The sequence below is a fragment of the Takifugu rubripes genome, unplaced genomic scaffold (genome assembly GCF_901000725.2).
Source record: "Takifugu rubripes unplaced genomic scaffold, fTakRub1.2, whole genome shotgun sequence".
NCBI classification, from domain to species: domain Eukaryota; kingdom Metazoa; phylum Chordata; class Actinopteri; order Tetraodontiformes; family Tetraodontidae; genus Takifugu; species Takifugu rubripes.
Window position 1 is genome coordinate 6,259 of NW_021821638.1, and position 15,760 is coordinate 22,018.

The 15,760-nt window shown below is 41.6% G+C and overlaps 1 pseudogene; it reads right to left on the bottom strand.

The window, feature by feature from the left end:
* Positions 1-12,013: 12,013 nt before the first annotated feature.
* LOC115248524 (uncharacterized) lies at positions 12,014-14,059 on the bottom strand (annotated as a pseudogene).
* Positions 14,060-15,760: the final 1,701 nt, after the last annotated feature.

Below are 15,760 nucleotides of genomic sequence, written 5' to 3' on the forward strand. Positions count from 1 at the left end.
GGTAAAAGACAAAACTTTGTGTATTACATTTATTCACGATGAAATGTTAATCCAACGCGGGGGGTCATTTGTTCGTCTTCTAGTTTTTGACGGTAGATCCGCAGGTGTTTCAGAGTCTTGAGATCCGATCGCATCCATCTTGAGGAGTCGGTATTGATTACGCGCTTTTGGGTTACTTATAGAAGACAAAGGGATGTTTAATTCTGAGAGAGTATTTAAAAAATGTGTCCATCCGGGAGGTTCAGAACCCTCTGATTTTTTCTTTTTAAAAGGAAACAAGAGTCGTTTGAATAGATCGATCATGTGAGACCCTTTACAACGTTGCCCCGGTACACAAATTCCCCTTTGTATTCCAAACATCGTGACGGTCGGATAATTTCTTTAAGACGTATTCGGCGTTCTTGCGATCTCGCGGTGGGAGGCTCTGCAACACGTCGTCGATGATGCTATCGGACGTCCGTACGTCCATCCCAGAATCTGCCTCTGCCTCCGTCTTTGTCAGATTCTCTGTCAGATTCTCTGTCTGATCCTGCTTCACAAAGGTCAGAACGCGTTATATTTTTTAATTTTTTCATGAGAGCTCAGCCCCTGCTCGTTTAAGATGGCTCTCATCCTAGCATCCAAATCGTCCTCCGCGACATCTCTGATGGACTGGGAGGGCCGCGTCAGGCGGTTGAGTTGATGAGGGGTGACGAGAAACATTTTTTGGGCCTTTTTCAAAGTCATTTCGTATCAATCCTCCGACGAGGTTCCCGATCAAAGGTACCACCGCTGAGAGGAGAGGTAAAAGAAATCCGCCCGTCTGCTTCTTTAGAACCTGTTGCTTCCTCTTTAAACTGGTTCTTTTATCAGCCAACAGTTTGATAATTTTTTTCTGTCTCTTCAGTTTTTTAAATTGAGAAGGAGTCAGGGGGAGGTTTCCTTTTAGAAGATTTAAAGAAATCTCACACAGTGTCTGGATAAAATCCGGGGAGCTGTGAATAAGAATGTCTCTACGTTTCTTGGGTGTGGCACGGTACAGGGCCTTCAGCAGGGGTGCGTTTCTTTTTATACGCGCTGACATGATGATCTACGTCGACGCTCTGGGGATGTAAACGGCCGCTTGCTGGTGAGGAAGCACACCCGTCCTCAGTCTGTACGGATCTGGGCAGATGGGGGTGAGATCCACTATTAAATACCCGTGAGGGTCTTTTGTGGCGTCTTCAAAACTCTCCAAGAAAAATGTCTTTTGTGATGGAAAAATCTGATGAGCCAATATATTCATCTGTAGTTTATCCCGTGGGTTTTTAAACATGACCAAATAATTGCTGTTCAAACTGATGGTGCGACTGTGTTTACCCTGGTGAAACACGTTTTGAGTCAACATCATAACACTCATGTTTCTGTGGTGGCGATACTGTGTAAAAATCTTTACCACTTCAGGATGGTCAGAGGCTTGAAAAATAACATTGTCCAAAATAATCAAATGCTTTTGATCAGGAGGAAACAGTGTTTCATCTTCAAAAGAATCAGGCAGACCTTTGACAAATTTAATGTTTTTAATCATCTTTTGCAGTTCAGCGTACATAGGTTGAAAAGAGGTATAAATCCACACGATATTGTCAGGTACAACATTTATTACACGGTCACAGTTTTCCAATACATTTTTTACAAAATAGGTCTTTCCACACCCGCTCGGACCCGCGATTAAACAAGAAAAAGGAAAGATAAACCTAGGATCAAATTCAATTTCCTGCATTTCTAATACCCGAAAGGCAGAGTTGTTCCGTCAGCAAAGAGTCGTCTTTTGTCATACACCACCCTAAATTTTTTATCAAATGACACATTTCTCAATGCGAAACCCTTTTTATCACGTCTGATGCTGTGTTGACGGATCTCGATCGTGTTTCCCTCTTGTTTATTACTCAGGTAACCCTCCACCAGCTCTCTGACACTGTCAAAGCTCACACGCTCACAAAATTCCCGGGTCTGAGTGATACCTTTCACACGCATGACGACTTTCTTTTTATTTCGTGTTTGGTACGCGTAACTCTTGGGACCCGCCGCTGCAAACTCTTGAATGCTGTCACCATCCAGTTCATCCGTCAGGTCACCTAAATAGTTACCCAGCTCTAGAGGTTTCTCACCCTCTTTGACCAGATAGATTAAACTATCTGTGTCGATGTAAAACACTCTGTCTTGTAGTTTTTCCAGATAACTGTACAGCTTCAGTCGTGCGTGTGCTGTGGTGAATGCTGCAATAAAAACATTACTCTGTTTACCTGGGGGTTGAACGTACCTGTCGGTGTATTTCCACCTGATGAGAGCTCTGTTGCTGTGGAGAACGGAAAAGTATTCGACTTTGTATTTACCTGAAAACATGTAACTAAAGAATTCTTTAGGATCTGAGACAATGGTGGTTTTAAACAAATTATCTCTCTGTGCAAACTTTCCCCACAAACTGTTGAGACACAATTTAGCAACCTGTCTTTTCACAGGATTGGTCTCGATTTTGCCAGCATCTAAAAGAATGCCCTGATGCTCCTGATAGTCCCTGATGTATTTTTCCCTGCTCTCTCGGTCCGTCGCCTCAGCGGGGTAACCCGAGGCTTCCTGCTTTCCTTTCAAAAAGGTGTGTATGTAGTCGGTAAACACAGTGTCGCTGCTCTTGTCAAAGTGCCAGACTTCTGTAATTTTACCCACCCTGTACCCCACATCCAGAGCTTTGATGAATTCAACGGTGACCCAGACCCCCGTCAGAGCTCTGCCCTCATCGTCGTGTTCGCAGGGGCCACCCTCATTGTTAGTTTCGGCACAGGTGCGACACAGTGTAAAGAGTAATTTACCTCCCTCACTTTTGTGCGGTAACACGGGGAATAAAAGACCTCGAGGAGGATACACAGTGGCTCTGATGAAGCCGTAGTAGCTGCGTGGGTCCTCGAAATCTTTGTAGATGATCACGGGGTGACCAAAGGGGTAAGAGCAAGTACTGTTGACAAACGGGTACAGTGAGGTGACATCAACATAGTGGATGGTTTCATCGGGCGCTGCCGTGTGTCGCAGTTTTAAAGCGCTCGTTCTACCTCCGAAAAGTGCTTTTCGGGGGTTGAGAGGCTCAGGAGCGTTAAAGCAACGGAGAAATTCTTTAACCTCCGTGCATGTTGTTTTCATCTGGTTCCACGTGTGTTCTCTCATGACTACAACACGAACCCCATGTGTGGTCTGTAGCTCACTCACCCTCTTCTCACTTTTGTAGTGCAGTTCACCAAAGGTGACGCCTCTCATATCGCACTGTACTGTGGGATCAAAGCAACTGGGACAGCCGTGGTAAAAACATCCATGAAATTCCCAGACATGTTTTACACCGTCAATCTCAGCATATCCGTCTACGAAAAATGCACCAATCTGTTTTTCACCCATGTTTAGAGCATGCTGTATAAAGATTTTTTCTTTGTGCATCAACCATTCTAACCATTGAACCGATGCGCTAGAGAATCTTTTGCTCTGATTCAAATAGTTGTGCGGGCAGGGGATAGCCAGAGTGTTAGGAGTCAGATAATTGGTGCGAAACACCTTCATACAGGCTCCGGCTATGGCGATAGAACCAAAAGGGTCTACCCCCGTCTCACCTAGAAACTGATCTCTAAATTTAAGACTGCCCTGGGTGAGAATGTCAACATCATTTTTGCAGTACAGCGAGGCCTCCTTTTTGAAGTCAAAGGTACCGCGGCTGACCTCGTTGTACCACGGGTCAAATTCTTCCCGTTCGCGCACCGTCATGCGATCTACGTCGTAGTCGGACGGAACGGGATAGGGCCCCACGTAATTGAGGTGAATTTCTGAGCTAAATTTGTGTGGGAAATACCCCTTGGTCTTGTCAGTGAATCCTAAGGCTTTGGGCATAGCGCTGAGACGCATGGGGAGAAATGACAGGGAATCTATGAATTTGAGACCATAATGGGATTCCTCAAAACTGAGGATTTTACTCCCGTTCATCAGAATCTGTTGTGGCGTCACATCCAGTTCCAACATACCTTTTAACACCAGATAACTGTCAAACCCCTTGGCATTATGGGCTATAAAGATGTTCTGTTTGTATCGTGGCTTCCTGAAATGCAAAATAAACATTTTAGCACAGTCAAGACCATAAAACGCCTTCTCTTCACCTTTGGATGTTTTTGTATGCACTAAAAAAGGAACATGCTCTCCATTTTGACCCACAAATGTTTCAAAATCATAAAAAACCAAATCAGGATGTGAGATGTCTGGTTGGAGGGTAGGAATGTAACAACTATGATCGACTTTAGAGTCGCTCTGCAGTTTTTCACCACAGATTTTACATTTTTTCACCGCACAGCGATGCTTTGCATCGTCTAACGACAAATTGACACTGTAGTATAGTTCGCATCGTGCGCATTTTTTGATTTGGTCGCAGAGGCTGGACTTTCTGCTTGAACCGACCAATTTGTGTCTGGTGAAACAAGAGGGTGAGCGACACGTTCTGTTACAGTCAGAGCAAACCACTGTGTTGAACCCTTCTGTGGGGCAGGCAGGATCGTTGCACACTGCGCAGTAACCTTTACAAAAGTGGGTATAGGGGTGCTTAAAAGTCTTGTAACAATAATTACAGACTGACGACCCCAGGAAGGCTTTGAGATTTTTTATCCCATAATAGTGATTTTGTAGTAAAAAGAGAAACAACTGATTGGAACGATCAGAGAATTTTGTCTCATAATGTGAGAGGGGTTTACTGTGGCATGTTCTGTAAAACACAACAATTTTACGCCCCAGAATATTTTCAAATTTACCAATGTCACTGAAAGTGACGGGGGTCTCATCATTTAAACCAGCCTGATGCTGCAACTTCCTCGCAATATCAAGGCATTCTCTTTCAGTAAGTTTCGGGTAGATAACGTGAGCTAGACTGATGGCGAAGCAAAGCTGGTTGTCTCTGTTGTCTACGATAAATAAGTGACGTCTTTTTTTGTCAATGATTTCACAGTCTAGAGTTTTCTCCATCTTACGTTTGGCACCTCCTCCTGGGTTCTGCACCACGTGAAGGATGAATTCTATATTCTCATCCGATGAAATGATACCGTTTGACTGCACAATCCGATCTAGCATTCCATTAAAAGCCGGTAGAATATTTTCACCTTGTTCATCCACAGCAACTGTAACATGATTGTGTACGTTTTCACCCACCACCTCCAACTGTATTAAATCATTGCGACTACTATGTCGTCTGGCAACATCCACCAATTCGCTGATAACCCCTGTTACATCTCGATAGAATGTTGCAATGTCAGGCACATTTCCCCGAGTGGGAATGTTAAAGGAGCGTCTTGTTCTCCATGTGATAAAATCATTAAAAAACCTCTCACCCCGCTCAGGAGAGAGATCGGATGGATTTTCTCCTAGCCCTCCTCCCCCTTGCTGAGGAGAAAGATGGGGTGAGGGTCTGCTCTCTGACCCCCCTTCTCCTGGCCTCTCATCCTGTTCGGGAGGGGGGTTAGGAAGAGCCGATTGTGTCTCGGCTGAATCCGTCTCTGATCTGATTGTTACCGCGTGTAAGACATGATCACTTTGCGTGTGGAGAGCTGATGAAGGAGAATGATTTTCAAACTCTACTGCATTAACTGCATTAAGGTTTTCGAGGGCATCATTTATGAGCTGTAAGGTGTCAAGTTCTAGGACGTTTTCATTTTGCTCTGTAAAATGTAAATTTATTGGAATGGAGATTGGAATTTCACTTAATTGATCAACAGCTATTTGTAAAGCATTCGGTACTTGATTAAAATATTCAACATTGAAATCCTCATCACTTAATTGATCAACAGCTATTTGTAAAACAATCGGTACTTGATTAAAATATTCAACATTGAAATCCTCATCCATATCTTAAACAAAAGACAGAAAAAGGAAAAAAAAAAAAAATTACAGCTTTTTCAACACTGTTTTAGTACACCTTTGGTTACAATTGGAGGAAACAATATACCGTATGACATTATTGAAAATCTCCAGCACTACCTTGTCTTGGGGGTGTTGGGAATGAATGTAGCAGCCTGTATCCTCAGCCCTGTCAAAGAGCGGATCAGGAACGCTCTCGTGGTGCTCGTGCTGTTGTTGGGGATGATTGTATCCGGCTGTATCCCCGTCCACCCTGTTGAAGGACGGTTCAGGAACGCTCTCGTGGTGCTTGTGCTGTTGTTGGGGATGATCGTTGCCGCCCGTATCCCCCTCGACCCTGTTGAAGGACGGTTCAGGAACGCTCTCGTTTAATCTCAACCCTGAATCTGTAATTAGATGAGAGATGAGTTATTTTTTTTTTTTTTTTTATATATTATTATTATTATTAGTCAAGAAGATATAGTATAAAATATACCATCAAACAATCTCCTGACAATGTTAGACTTGTGTCTCTGGTTCCTACGTCTCCTTATCGGCCTCGCAGGTTCGAAAGGATCTGGTGCCGCTGTAAGTACAGGGGTCAGAGTGGTACACGCTTGCCGTATTCTACGTCTCCTCGCAGGGGCAGAAGGTTCACGGGAGAGTGGAGCTGCCGTGGGAGTCACAGTGCTCAGAGAGGCGCACGTTTGAAGGTTCTGTTTTGATGGTTCTGTTTAGACAGAGGGGAAAATCGTTAAAATACAAATCATCAAAACGGCACATATTTTGTATATACTTCTAATCACAGATAAATATATTACCTTGTACAGTCGACTTCGGTCCTCCTGGCTGTCTCACACGTCTTCTGGAGAGTTTGTTCGTCTGCTTACTTGAGTCAGTCCCATGTTGAAGTGCCGAGGGTCTGCTCTCTGACCCCCCTATTTCACCAATTTCAGTTACACAGCAATTTGTCCCCTGCACGGGGAGTGGGGTTTCAGAACACAGCAATGCTTTTACTGCTTTTTCAGTTTCTTGGTTGTCTTTGGATACCAATCTTTCAGCCCTGGCTAACAGATCTGAAAAATGTATCATAAAAAGTTATATTTCAGCAATCTATGAACAACTGAGCTGTTCATAAAAAACAAAACAAAACAAAACAAAAAAAAAACTGTATGTAAAATACCAATGTCTGTTTGCGTGAGGGTTATTCCTTCAAACTCATCGGCGCTGACTTTAAAGATACAGAAAGTTACACTTAAAAATCTAGAATAAAAATAGAACAACTTTCAGGTTAAAAAGATCACGGATTGCTTACCAGGATAAATTGGCATATGGTGAACCTCTACTGTAACTTCTAAAACACAGTTATTCGTAAATAGTAGTTAATCATTAATAGTTCATTCATTAATAGTTTTCTAAAACTATTTAGAAAACTACAGAGAAAAAGTTTGGGAAGAATTTGAGGCTTACCGGTAGTCATCTTTGCAGCCATCTTTGTTTGTTACACGCGCTCGCAGACGGTGAAGCTTCCGATGAAGTTCTGGAGGACTGAGCTAATGACTGTGAGATGATCATGTATATATTCGCTTTACAATGCTTGGCGAGAAGGAAAAAAAAAAAAAGTTGATTGGCGCCGAAAAGTCTGATATTGACGACTGCCCCGGTGGACCAACTGGTGGTGATGTAGCTCCCATGGGGATAAGTCCCTACACGGGAACTCTACCAAACAACAGGTTCAGGCGATATAACTCATGTTAAGAATGTTTTTCTCCAGGAGGGCCTCCAGGTCTCCAGGGGATTTAAGCTTCTTCAGTTACACACCTCGGACACCGGAAGACAACGTAGGCCCCTAAATTTCTTACTTGAGGCCACCAACTCTTTTCTCTTTTCTTCTGAACCACAGTGTTAGGGTTCTAACAGTCTAACTTTCTCCAATAGTTTTCTCTTCTCTAGTTTTCACAAATGTTTCACAAAATGTTTGTTCTGTGGAAGGTTTCTGTTCTGTGTTGTTTCTTTCTTCACAGCCTTCTTCAGTCACACACACCATTCCCGGTTTGATCAGTTTCAACACACCCCAGTCATTGGAAGACATCGTAGCTGACAACATAGGCCCCTCAGTGGAAGATTCTTCACGCTGATAGAGAATCAACTCCCCCGTCTTGTAACGGAACACATACCCAAAACTCCCTGTTTGACTATAAGGCTCCAAAGACCATTCTTGCTGCAAAGGCTCAGAAGGTGACGCCTGAGAACGCTGTACAAACACCGTGGATTTTTCAACTACTTTTCCACACAATTCTCTTATAACGGTCACAGCCGTCTCACCAATCACGGATGTAGAACTACTCATGTTGCCCACAGATGGATATGCCAGGACTATGGCTAAACTGATTTGTAACTGTTTTGTAACTCCCGCCATTCCTTATTAAAAACAGGTGGGCAAGGGAGAATGGCGGGAGGCGGGAGGGAGAAAGGGAGGTGGAGGGGGGGGGGGGGGGGGGGAACAGTTGTGGGCGGGTTCAGGGAAAGGTCAACCTGTCACTTTGACAAGAAGTGGTCCATTTCTTCTCTTGTGACCTTATATCAACAGCATGGTATACCCACATTGATTACATTGGTCCTGACGTGATGGTATCATAGAGGTACCTGTTTGCAATAGTATAGTTATGTTTGACTTCATGTGAAATTAACATCACCCCAAACTCAGACTGGTGTCACTACACAAATAAAAAAGTCTTTAATCTATTAAACATATTTTTACAAAGATCAATCAATAACATCACATTCCCGTATGTCAATATTTGAGGTGTGCCTTAAATTGTTTTATGTTGTGCAACATCCTATGCCGTAGTCTGATGATGTGGCTGTATAGATTATACTGATGAGGTAGCCAATGGATACAAGATATTTCTCAGTGTTAGACTTCTGTGGTCTTGCAAGTTAAGCCCTTGGGCTTCTAATTAATTTCTTATAACCTTTGAGTGTTATTCTGACGCACACATTCTAAAACATTTTCGTATTGTTACAAGTTTTGAAATATTTCTCTACAAAATAAAACTACAACAGCAGAACACACATTATAAACTGAGCATGGCCGAGTGGCCAGTTTGAATTAATTTTCAGCTAAATATCAAGCCTAACTTTTGCTGGTTTTGAATGTTGTAAACTGGGGGTCTACTCGGAACAGACTAAAACACATGGCCACTGGATCAATTCGATTTAAATGGCAAATTGATCATGTGGTGCAATGGAAGGTACAGACAATGATTGTTCAAGTATGTGGAGAGTATGTGCAAGTATACAAATGTTTGTTGTTTTGTGAGGTTGTGTGCATGGGGGGGGATGCAGGTATATGTATGTTAATGTGTAAAGACATTGTGGAAGACATGCATCATCCCAGTTCTTAAGAAGAATCCTCCCAGGGAGCTGAATGTCTTCTGACCAGTGAAACTCACCTCACACCACAGCACGGGACAAACTTAGCATGATAGTAGTGGACCTGGATCCCTGGTTCTCTCAGGCCACGGTATACCAGCCTGAAAGACACTGTGATTAGCAGCACAAGAGCACCCCAGGGCACAGTGCTGGGCCCTCTACTATTAACCCTGTACACATTAGACTTTTACTACAACTTTGAGCTGTGCCAAATTTAGAAGTTTGTTGATGACACAGCCATTGTGGGATGCATCAGGGACAACAAAGAGATGGAGTAACAACAATCAGATGGAGCGTAGGAGCCTGTTCATGGAATGCCTGGAGCCACATGAACCATATACACCTCAACGCCTCAAAGACAAAGTAACTAGTCACTGACTTTGGGATGTCTAGACCAAAACTATGACCAGCTCTTAGAGAAAGAGTTGAGGTGGAGGCTGTGAAGTTCTACAAGTACCGTATTATGACTATAAGGCGCACCTAAAACACTCAAAAATTGACGGTGCGCCTTATAATATGGTGCGCCTTGTGTGTGGACTGAGTTCCAAAATCTGCAGTTCGCCTTTGGTGGGTGCACTACGGTAAACGCTCCGCCAATCGATTAGCGGCACACCTACGCATAAGGATCCCCTAAAATGGCGCCGGTCAAGCGAGACGTGTATGAATGAGGCTTACTTTAAACTGCAGGACATTAAATATGCGGCTGAAAATGGCAATCGAGCAATCTTAGTGTTTTCGCTTCATGAGGAGGCGGCATCTCTCCATACGCGCGAGGACAACTGTTGCGCAGCGGCTGCCCGCGGATTACCAAGAGATGGCGGCCATCTTCCGCACCTACTGCCGCGACAAGATAACCGTGCCCAGCCACATCACCAACATGGAGGAGATCCCTCTGACTTTCGACATCCCTTTGACCCACACAGTGGAGAAAAAGGGGACCAGCACGGTGGCGATATGCACAACGGGGCACGAGAAGTCGTCGTTCACCGTGGTTTTTGGCTGCCACGGAAATGGACAGAGCGCTGGATGATGGAAGGCAAACACTCCTTCACAAAGACTATGAGGCAGCGGCGGGCAAGTTATGCCACCATATGCGGGTGGATTGTAGTCGCATGGGCTATGATACCGTCTTCATGTATTGGAAGAGCTTTAACAAAATCAACGCTGAAGCGGAACCGGTTGGTGAGTCTGATTCAGATGATGAAGAAGAGGAATTCGGGATGTTGGACATTGAAATAGTGCAGCTGTTTAATTCAGATACAGACGATGAAAACCTTGATGGATTTGTGGCGGAAGAATTAATATTTTGTTCAAAATCCATTTGCCAGTTTTTTTTTAAATGTATCGAAACTCACCGTTTTACTTACGTTGTCATTTTTTACTGTATGTTTTAGCATACGCCTAATAATACGGTGCGCCTAAATGTATGTTTTAAATACAGAAATAGCACCCGCAACTGAGACTGCGCCTTTTATTACAGTGAAAATACGGTAAATAATAATATTTGTAAAGATTTTGCTTTACGATTATGGCACTTTGTGATCAGTAATTGCAACATGATGAAAGTGGCACAACACAAGGGGAGACACACATGAGGTGAACTGACACAGGGGTGGCATGGTTATGTAGGGGCTAAAATAGCTGCCACAAAGCAAGAAGGTTCCTGCAGTCAGGGGGTTTTTTTTGTGCAGAGTTTGCCTGTTCTCCCCGTGTCCATGTGCATTGACATTAGAAGTGAATGAGGGAATGAACAGTTGTTTGTCTTTGTGAGTTAGAAGTGGGATAAGCGGCCACCTGTCCCCTAAAAAGAGATAAAGAAGTCGAAGACTGATAGAGGGATGGACAAAAATCCATTTGCCAGTTTTTTCACAATTCTAATAAAACTGTTGAAGGTCTTTTGTTGCAAAATAAAATTGTAATTGATTATATCTTAACAATGGCAGCTGTGACTGCTTTTCATCATGCTGAATGCTGATGCACCAATTAGGAAGCTAACCAAGGTCTGCAGATTCAAAAAGCAGCAGACAGATGTCAAGGTTTCAGTTGTATTGGGAATCTTGAGCAGGTAATAATTTTTAATTAAATCAAAAATTAATATTTGTATTGTGTTCAATTTTGTTATCTGTTTTGTTAGTCTTTATGCCCCAAGTTTTACAAAAAAGAGGTCAACAAAGATAGCTAAACATTTTCTAAACTGCTGGCAAATTGGATCCCAAATAAGCAAAAATCGTTCCTGGGAAAAATTGTTCCGGGGAGAGAGACCACGGTGGACACAGCAGGAGTACGCCAACCCTTTGGATAATACTGCCCCTGCCTTAGCATTTCTATGTATCCAAGACATAGCCTGCTGCTGTTTACATGGTCATGATCACATAATGGAGCATTTGTCTCATCCAGTGGGTGTTTTGGTCAACTTAATAGTCCGATGGATATGAATGCTTGTGAAAACCATTGTTGCAGCTTTTGACTTCACAAATTAAGGACTGCAACAGCACGATACAAGCTTTGTCTTCATAAAATGAATATAAATATATGGAGGTAATCTATCATTTGTCGACATGGCCAGAAAAAAACAACTTTATTAGGAAAACTTTGCCTCATCGAGACTGATAAATGATACAATTGAAAATGTAAAACCGGTATGCGTAAATACAAAATACTTAATTAGGTCCTGTGTTAACCTGCAATGACAACAAGACATCTACAGCCTCACAGCAGAGTACACACATTCATTCTGTCTGTTCTGCATTGATCTGTTGGGCTGGTTGTTCCTCAAAGCTGCATAATGGAGGTTGTTTTCCTCTTGGTAGCCCTGGAGATATGTGATAAAGGGTAAGTTAGTGTGTGTAAATAAGGATTATTTATACATATAAACTTTTTTTTTTTTTTAAATCAAAATTGTCTCCACCTCTGCATTTGCTCTGGATGAAGCTTGGACTCTTGATTGAGAGTCTGTTTTAAAACACAGGAAGAGATTTTTTTAAAGTAATTTTCCCAGTTTACCTTTAAGAATATTCAAAATATATTACATCAGTTACCCAGAGAGTGATGACTGTTTTTCCTCTTTGTCATAAAAACTGAAATGGATAATAAAACAACCACAATGATGGTAAATATCCAGGCCGCACTGAGGAAATACACCAAAACAAGATGGTTTCCTTCATCTGTAACGAGATGCATCAGAAATTGTGATATCCGCGATGTCGTTTCAGACAATCATTTAAGTATTTCAACAAATTTGTCCTCTCACTTTATATTAAGCTAGTTATGATGTCATTACTGTGTAATTCAGGGAGACAATAGACATCGCCAGTCACAAATTATTTTATAAAGTAACAATATAGAAACAGAACCTATACTGACATAAAAAGTAATGAGTTAAAGTGATACTTTGACCACAAATATTATGTTTTTAAAGGACTGCCACGGTGTCCATGTAAAATTCAAACCGGGCTTTAAACGTTACAATTTCTCCTCATTTTAGATACTGAAAGCTCTGTGTAAACAGAGAATTGGGGGTTATTTAGGCCATATCTGTTTGAACTGGTAAATTTTTCGATAAAACACTATATATAAACCAACTGAACAGAGCTAATTAGGATAACCTTTTTATGGACAATTAAATAAATTACTGGATGCTGGCTTAATATTTTTAAAACTAGATAATATGTAAATTATTTCTACAATATACAGAAAATAATCTACACAAAATTAGAGCACTCACCCCCACACACCAGCTTGGTTCCATTTCCAAACAGAATGTGTCCACATACAATAGTAGGTCCCAATCTGAGAAGTATTTAAGTTCTTCATGGAAAAGCTGTAGAAACAGGTGTTGGTTTTCCTCTCACACTGCTTGTTGCTGCCTGTATGGCTGTACATGAGTCCCAGTTGAGATGGTCCAGAGTTTCTGAACCAGTAAACAGTGTGATCCCCATCACAAGTCCACCCAGTATGGACTGTACAATTTAGCGTCACAGAACCTTCTGCTTGGATAGACTGTGATGCTGACTGATCTATGGTCAACCCTGAACCCTCTACAATGACATTATAACCTTCTGTAAAGTCAAATACATTTAAATACTGATTTACACAGTAATACGTCGCTGAGTCTGATAACTTCAAATCTGTTATTGTCAGATTAGTTCCATTGTTACCAGGATGTAGTTGGAAACGTGGATTGTTTTTGAAGTCATTAGCACAGCTACAATATTTAGTTGATATCCAGTACATACAGATCAGAATCGGCTGCTCTCCCAGAGTTTCTTTAAACCAAGAGATCCTGGTAGAAAAATCATCTCTGTGAAGACACGGCAAAGTCAGGTTCTGTCCAGGTTTGACCAAGATATAATTGGTCTTCCAATTCAAAGATGGAGAAAATTCCATTGTAGCTGTATGAGCTAAAAACAAAATACAATTAGAAATGAACAACGTTTAATGTTTAAATCTAGAATTTTGCAAATGATGCCATAGATAAACAAAATACAAACAAAAAAGAAATCCTCACCAAATTTCTCCAAACATATCAGCCAGAAGATCAACTTTGCAGATGTCATCTTGCTCCAAGTTTTGGGCTGAGTGAAGAGAAGACTGGTCCTTTTTAAACTGATAAATGCTGCACTTGTATCTGATTGGGCAGCTGGAGATGACTCGAGACTGTGACATACAGGAAACACGATCACTTGTAATGTCAGATTTGCTTGATAAAATTGATGTTGGGGAAATTAAAGGAAGATTTAAAGGTTAAAAAACCCACAAGAAAAAACTCTGGATTACCTTAAGAATAGGATTTTGCATCATATATAAATAGAATTCAATTTGAGTTGAGTTATAATGTGCATCATTTCTAACCAATCAACAACAACCAACCAACCAACCAACCAGCAATCATTCTTTTTTATATTTTCCATGTTGCAGTAATGCATCCAGTAAATGCTCACTAATTATTATGACAGACAGCTTTTGGAAAATGATGCAGCAACGAGGGGTAGCATGGGCTCAAACAAGATTGTGCACGTAAGAGGGAGCAGATTCAGGTATTAGTCTGTCGGTCAGCATGAATGACATGATCTTAATGTGGGCAGGTACAGTAGACCTCTATCAGCAGTGAGGTGGCATGGGCCTGCTTTCGTTGGACTATCTGAATTGGTGGAAATATGGGAGATCACCATGACTTGTATCAGCATTTGTAGGTTTAATGGTCTGGTTTTTCTGAGGTTGGATATGGCAAAGTGACGGGATGACAGGGAGACTGATGCTACATGATCACAAAACCTCAGATGATCAACAATCATGACTCCAAGGTTTCAAACAGCGTCGATAACAGGCAGGGGCCAATTTTGTGATCTATGTTTTGATGAATGGATAGTTTTGCCAAGGAAAGAAGGAGCTCATTTTCACCATGGTTAAGTTGAAGGTGGTGGCCCTGCATACATGCGGATATGTCTGAGAGACATGGTGAGATCTAGTCTGAGCCGGAGGGTTAGTCTGGGGAAAATGAGACGCCGAACTGGGTGCCATGTGGAAAGCAGTGGTATAAAAGACCATGGGAGACCATGGGATGATTTGCCTGAGCAATGTTGCGTATATGGCAAAGAGCAGCAGCACTGGGACCGATCCTTGGGTGACCCCAGGAGTATATCAGAGGAACTGGAATATTGTGTTTTTTTAAGCCTATAAAATCATGAACTAGTCCACTTATTAACCTATAAATTAAACAAAATGTATGTACTCAAGTGAATGTGTCATTATAATCTAAAATATAATCTAATCTAAAAATGTTTGCATACAGACAATTCGATGGATAAATGTGCTTAATACAAACAGAAATAACACTATTGACAAGAACATGTGTTGATGTGACTGCAATGTGGATCACATTAACATTACAGCAATGTCATTTTCCTTACAATAGTTGTTGTATTTGAATGCCAAGGTCAAGAGAGTGAAGCGATGTAGTTTGACTGCTGTGTGTTAAGACACAGCAAAGACTTCCTGTTTGAAACCACCAAGACAGAAGGGGAAAAGTCAAGCCCACCATGCAAGTATGTACAAGTATTGCCGTCATAGCTGCAGCACAATTAAAAAAAAGATTCTGACTGTGTTACAAAAAACACATTTGGACATTTTAGACAATAAAGGGTTGCAACTTTATTTGAATCTTATTTTAGAAGAAGATTGACTGCAGGACAAAATATATAAGTACAGGATTATTTTTAAACATGTCAAAACTTTAAGTGTTTTGCATCATTGTCTAAAAACATGGCTGTACGTATGGTAACGTATGAATGGTATGGTATATTACTTGATATTTCTTTACATGATGTGTATATAATTATGTAATGTTTTATTCCAAGAAGAAGAAGAAAGTAAGAAAAGAAATATGATTGCAAATGCAAAAACAGACAGCAAACAGGTCGAGCAGTAACTGATGTTGTGGTTTTGTTTGTACTGCACAGCG